Genomic DNA, 7,583 nt, shown 5'->3' with positions numbered 1-7,583 from the left:
CACTTTTTATTTTGTAAATGTATGTGTGAAGTATGCTATCAATGCAAATAGTGAGTTTGAATGGATGTTGTTTTGCCTACATTGTACAGACCAAGCGTCCCACAAGGATAGTAAAACCTGAAATCACTTATATAATAAACTTAGTAAACATAATAAATCATGTCTTAATTAAAATGTAAAAATTCAGAAAGTTTTATGTGAGAGTACGGTTTAGGGTTAAGGAGTAGAAAATATAATTTGCTCTGTATAAAAGAAATACAAGACCATGGAAATTCCCCGCCATGAAAAATAAATATGTGTCATTATGGCATTGGGACTTTTTTGTATGCAATTTTGTATGCATGTGTGGGAGGAAGGAGATGTGATGTACAGAATCCGAATGATTCAGATGTGTTTAACTATCGTTATATTTTTACCTGCTGTCTCTTTCTCGTCTGTCTATAACACCCACACACACAATCTCAGACAATTTGTCTCCCCTTTTGTTATTTCTCTCCAATCACTTCGTTTTGACTGGGTTATTCTGGGCTGTATGTGTCTGTATATTCTGGCAGCACCTGCACATAAAAGATATCCTGCCAGATCAGTGATATTGCACTGAATTTATTAATCGATCACACACACACACACACACACACACACACACACACACACACACACACACACACACACACACACACACATACACACACACACGTAGTGTTTCCATGTTTTATGGGGACTTTCCATAGACATAATGGTTTTTATACTGTACAAACTTTATATTCTATCCCCTAAACCTAACCCTACCCCTAAACCTAACCCTCACAGAAAACTTTCTGCATTTTGACATTTTCAAAAAACATAATTTAGTATGATTTATAAGCTGTTTTCCTCATGGGGACCGACAAAATGTCCCCACAAGGTCAAAAATTTCGGCTTTTACTATCCTTATGGGGACATTTGGTCCCCACAAAGTGATAAATACACGCTCACACACACACACACACACACACACACACACACACACACACACACACACACACACACACACGCACGTAGTGTTTCCATGTTTTATGGGGACTTTCCATAGACATAATGGTTTTTATACTGTACAAACTTTATATTCTATCCCCTAAACCTAACCCTACCCCTAAACCTAACCCTCACAGAAAACTTTCTGCATTTTTACATTTTCAAAAAACATAATTTAGTATGATTTATAAACAGTTTTACTATCCTTATGGGGACATTTGGTCCCCACAAAGTGATGAATACACGCACACACACACACACACACACACACACACACACACACACACACACACACACACACACACACACACACACACACACACCTGGCCTGATAAAGATGTTCAACCAAAAATTTTAACTTTAACTTTACAAATTTTAATTTTAACTCCCTTATTGTTAAAAACCCATATTATTTCCTTTTTTATGTGGAACACAAAAGATGTTTGACAGAGTGGCAGCTTCAGTCACCATTTACTTTTGTTGTTGGTAAAGTTAATGGTGACTGAAACTAACATTCTGCCAAAATACAGGCAAAATACAGCCATCTCAATGGGAATCCGTGTGATTGTTAATTTCGAGCGATGGACTTCTAGTGGTGAAGTATTTCCCCTCACGGATTTCATGTGGAGTTCAAGTTTGGTGAACTTTGACAGGCAAATTCGCCATGTTGACCTATTGGCAACTGCTTGGTTTGGCATTACACAGCTAAACTAAATATTCATTTAAATGGCGAGTTTCTTTTTAAATGAACTCTCCCAGAGTATGCAGCATTAAAAAGAGGCTGTTTGACAAATAGTTTTTTTGCTGGTTTCAGACATGCTCAATTATCTGCACACGCCATCTTTTATTTTTGCCATGCAAAGGTAAATGTGAACGCGCTTTAACATCTCCTTTTGTGTTCGACTGAAGAAAGAAAGTCATATGGGTTTTAAAAAACAACAAGAGGGTGAGTATGACATTTTTTGGGTGAAGTATTAAGCTATTTACTAATGACGATTTGAGAACAATTCATTGTTTTGAGTCTGATATTTTTCATGGTTTGTTTGATCCAGCTTGCAAAACCAGTCTGAACAGTTTGTTCACAATTTGGACATTTAAACTTCTTTTATTAACACGCCACAAATAGCTAGGGGTGGATGTTAAGATTTCCAGTTAATAACAATTAAAATTAAAATTAAATTGCTCCTTTAAAGTCAGTTTTTCAACCAAAGCTATCGTAGGGCTTCAGAAAACTTGGACTATAGTGCACAAGTTTTATGGACCACTTTTACACTACTTTTATGGTGCTTTTGCCTCCTTTTTGAAGCTTTTTGAAACCATGGAAAATTACAAAGGTCATTCTTAAATATTTATGCTCTTGTGTTGCACAGGAAAAAGGGAAGTCATAAAGGTAAATGATGAGAGAATTGTAATTTTAGGGTGAACGATTCCTTGAAGACATTACTTTTCTGTTTTACATTTATCAAATAAATGGCATCTTAAACCTCACTCAAGCCTGCGTGTCTTCCCGATAGAAATAGAACATGTATGTTATCCTAATGTTTGTTCCACAAGAGAAATTCAAAGAAATGCCAAAGAATAAAACTGATGCCAACCACCAACCCCTGTCTTCCCTGCTGTAGCTGAATGTCAATCAGTGGAAAGAATGAGAGGGGAAGAGAGTCATTTAAGTTGAAAGATGAACAGCATGAAGGAGTGATGAGTATTTAAATGAACGTCTTAGTATTCAGAGTGATGTGTAAGAGAGAGAGGAATTCAGGAAATTACACCAGAGCTGAACACTACTTCATTACTAATGATTCACTGATTAAAAGAAGAGAGAGAGAGAGAGAGAGAGAGAGAGAGAGAGAGAGAGAGAGAGAGAGAGAGAGAGAGAGAGAGAGAGAGAGAGAGAGAGAGAGAGAGAGAGAGAGAGAGATGAGAGCACATAAGCAACATTCAATGAAGAAAATCAGATATAAGCATAAACAAGCATGTTTAGACACTGTTTCCCTGTGGTTTTAGAAACTGCCAATTCACACTAATGAAATATGTCCCAAAGTTTTCCCCAGCAGCAGATTTATCTTGCTGATAATTGTCCTTAGATTATGGATATTTTTGGAGTGATTTATAGCAGGCAGAATGCCCCTGTAATTTTGCCCCTTTGTAATTTACAAGGGCAAATTTACCCTCAGTGTTTGTTAATATGCCCAGTGCCTATCCTATAGCCTTTAAACCAAAACTTTGTTTAGCACAATGAAATCGATCATTTTAATTGACAGATAAATGCTCTCCAAAACAAACACTCTATCGCCATCTAGCTTTCTGAGAAATTATAACACGCATATGAGTAGGTTTTTCCAGCCACATAATTGTGATGCTGGTCTGATAAAACAACTGTAAAAAAATTGAGAATGTGGAAACTAGCAAAACTTCAGTGAAGACATCGTCTTACAAATGTGAGTTTAATGCTTTTCCATCACCTCATGCAGTGTGGATATATTCATGACTTGTGATATAAGTGTTGAACTGAGTTTGGCTAACGCGCTAAAGCTAGCAGCGTCACATCAGGTCCTCTTGAAACGTCACTTCCCTCAACAGTTAAACGGTAAAAGAACACCGTTAAGTGTTCCATTTTGGACGATATTACACTTTTAAATTTCATACACTATATGGCTGATTACATTGTGTATTTTCGTAATTACCAATTTAAACTCCTTTATTTAACATTAGTAAACATGTAATAATGAACAGTTTGCTATTTGTCAATGCTTGATTTCCCCTCTCTGATTGATAGTCAATACTGATAGGTAATTTAATCGATAAGTAATCATGGAATTCATAAAAAAGTAACTTTAATCTGATACTTAAATTTTGTTTTTTACTGTAATATAATTGCAAGTACTTGATTTTTGTAATCTGATTACATAAGCCAAATGACATGTAGTCATTTACTAACCAACACAGTGTGTTTATTTGGTGTGTCCACCTTTGCCTTTAAAACAGCCCCAATTATCCTAGATACACCTGGAGACAGCTTTTCTTGGTTGTTGGCAGACTAGGATGTTCCAAGCTTCTTGGAGGATTTGCCACAGTTCTTCTGTCTATTTCGGTTGTCTCAATTGCTTCTGTCTCTTTATTTAATCCCATACTGACACGATGTTCAGTGGGGGCCATGACATCTGTTGCAGGGCTCCCTGTTCTTCTATTCTAATCTTTTCTATTTGCAAAAGTCATGAAAATATGCTACTGTGTTTCAGAAGGGCCAAATTATTGTCCTGCATCAAGCAAAGGAGATTGCTGAAATCACTGGAATTGGGTTAAGAACTGTCCAATGCATTATTAAAATCTGGACAGATAGTGGTGAGCCATCAGCTTCGTGGAAGAAATGGAGTCGTAAAAAATCTTGATTGATCGTGATCGGAGATCAACAAAACGCTTGAAGACACATCATAAAATATCGACAGTAGAACTCACGGCTCGTTCAATAGTGAAAGTAAGAGCATTTCCACGTGCACAATGTGACGAGAACTTACAGGATTGGGACTAAACAGCTGTGTGGCCACAAGAAAGCCAATTATTAGTGAGACTAATCAGAAAAAAATTACTTAAATTTGCTAGGGAGCATAAAGACTGGACTGTGGAGCAATGGATAAAGGTCATGCGGTCTGATGAGTCCAGATTAGCCCTATTTCAAAGCAATGGGTGCGTCAGGATAAGAAGGGAAGCGCATGAAGCGATGCACCCGTCATGCAAAGTGGCCTCTGTACAAGCCTCTGGAGGCAGTGTTATGATCTGGGGTTGCTTCAGTTGGTCAAGTCTAGGCTCAGCATCATTATGTGGCAATAAAACGAAGTCAGCTGAGTAACTGAATGTACTGAATGACCAGGTTATCCCATCAATGGATTTTTTCTTCCCTGATGGCACGGGCATATTCCAGGACGACAATGTCAAGATTCATCAGGCTCAAATTGTGAAAGAGTGGTTCATGAGCATGACGAATCATTTTCACACATGAATTGGCCACCACAGAGTCCTGACCTTAACCCCATTGAATGTCTTTGGGATGTGCTGAAGAAGACTTTACTTTAGTGGTTCATCTCTCCCGTCACCAATACAAGATCTCAACCAAAAACAAATACAACTCTGGAACGAAATCAGTTTTGTGATGTTGCATAAGGTTGTCGAAACAATGCCACAACGAATGCGCGCCGTAATCAAAACGAAAGGCGGCTAGAGAAATATTAGAGTATGCAACTTTTTTTTTGGCTTGGCAGTGTACTTGAAGGTGATTCATATCATAAACATTAGTATCTATCTTCTGAAAAATTCTTGTTATTCTTAAAATCACAGAATATAACCTCACCTCTGGCTTGGAGACACAGGAGGGATTTCTAGGAGAAACTATTTTTTGACACGGATGGTCAGTGTAAGCATGACAGTATTGCTGAGCCACAGCAGAAAGAAGGTTAGTGACCGTGTCAATGTGACAGACCTCAGGTCATTAGACTGAGAGTTTGGACAAGAGGGATTTGAGATATATTGCCCATTCTTCACAACTTGTAGATAAGATTCAGGTGAACTGTCTGCTACACATCAGTTAAGAACTCCTGGTAGTATAGCGTTGGGAACTCAGACTCATTTAAATACATCAACTTTTTCAGATGGTCTGTTTCAAAGACCTGGTACAAAAGAACAATTCACAAATCTGAGTCTTCATTTAACCCTTAAATGCATGGGAATTTCACCAAACACTCCTTCATACAGTATTCGGGCCTTTAGAGATATCTATCACAAATGGATGTACAAAATGCCCAGATAGTGATAGTTTTATTTTTCATAAATTAAAGAGATAATGCAAGAAATCAGGACAAATCTAGAACAGGATTAATTACTTTCACACTGAAATTTCATGAGGTGCAACTGGCTGTCAAACACATATTGAGCTATGCAAGAAACACATAATCTACACATATGTATTTTCTCAGGCACTTATTAAGTCTAAATAGATAATTTCATATAGTACATCCGATTGACAATAGTCAAATCATACTGTTTATGTGTTAAACTTGCTATAGTTTACTTCAATGTTGTTTCTTCATCAAATAGCAATGTCAAATGTAAATAAAATCAATCACTGTAACAATAGCGCCACCTTGAGTTAGAAATAGCATGTACTGTATATTATGCATGTGTACACGCTTATGGAATAATGATAAATCACCATTGTTGCACAGAAAATCAATTTCATATAGAATTTCTTTTTTTCGTACTCAATGACCTTGAACACTTTTGGTACTCAAGCCATTATATATATATATTTTTTGGTGTGTTACACTATTTATAATAGAGAGATTGAAGAATACTAAAGAGGTGTGGGCTAAACTCCCAAAAATTTATGAGGTACAGAGGGTGGAATGAGGTCCCGTGTCACTAAAGAACGAAGTGTGCGTTTAAGGGTTAATAGAGTACAACTAAGCCTGTCAATTTGTTTAGTTGTCTTAGTTTCGGAAGTATTTTCTCCATTCATTAATTCCTTTGGGATTTCATAAAATCCTTCATAAACGAGTTTCAGCTCTGAGGTGAATCGCATAATTAGAAATCGTACAAAAAGACGACAGTACAAGACTGTTTACTTAACGTCTTTAATGAGGGAATGAACTTCAATCCCATGAAACATTGCAAAAGACAATACAATAGGCAAAATTAATGGGACTTTTACTTCAGGAACTGTTGTATTCTATTGTGTTCATTGGCTGTGCTCAGAATTGTTCTGCTGACTTTGTTAGGTAGTGTGCTTATTGGCCAAAAGGGGGCACTGTTTTCCTGCCTCTATCCTGTGTGATGCTGGCTAGAGATTAATTTACACTTCCTAAAATCACATTTCTGCTACAAGATAGAACAAGCCTCTTTTGTTTATCTTTTGATGTGATTATATTTCATATTAAATAAATAATTCCATACAAAAATTCCATATTACAGGGAAGATATATTTGGGTTGTGTGGTCTTATTTTCCCCTCCAAGGAATTAAATTTTAAGCAGTTAAAAAAAGCAGGAAAGGAAACAGGCTAGCGAGTGTCTTAAAGCAGTACAGCAGTTATTAAGCTCTCACGTGTAAAGGCTGGGATTTGTCCAGTGGCACCTGCAGCTGTACGGCCGTATGCACTGTGTGTACAATGAGCACTCCAACTGACCTGAGAAATATTTACTCTCAGAATATTTCACCAATCATGAAATGCGTTCCGGATTTCTGTTGGCTGTTTAAAAGAACTAGCAATGCCCAATTTGCGAATGAATAATTATTTTCAGTCTGTGAATGGGCCAAACAGGCTTGCAAAATGGTCTGAATCGATTTGCGATTCAGTAGAAGTCGTTCAGACCGCTCTCTCACTGAATCATTTGGAGTAGTTTCTCTTCTCACACAGTGCTTATGAATACAAAGAACAAACAGCACTGGATACAGTGGAAATGTACCAACAATCAACTGAAACAAAAATCTGACTTTTTGAGAGGTAACTTTGAGAAACTCAAGCTATTATATAGTGAACAAGGGGCTGTTCAAAACATACAGGTTTTTGCATCCCTTCGC

Source organism: Xyrauchen texanus, chromosome 34, assembly GCF_025860055.1.
Source record: "Xyrauchen texanus isolate HMW12.3.18 chromosome 34, RBS_HiC_50CHRs, whole genome shotgun sequence".
Lineage (NCBI taxonomy): Eukaryota > Metazoa > Chordata > Actinopteri > Cypriniformes > Catostomidae > Xyrauchen > Xyrauchen texanus.
The sequence above is the reverse complement of the archived record's forward strand: the minus strand, read 5'-3'. Positions refer to the sequence as shown.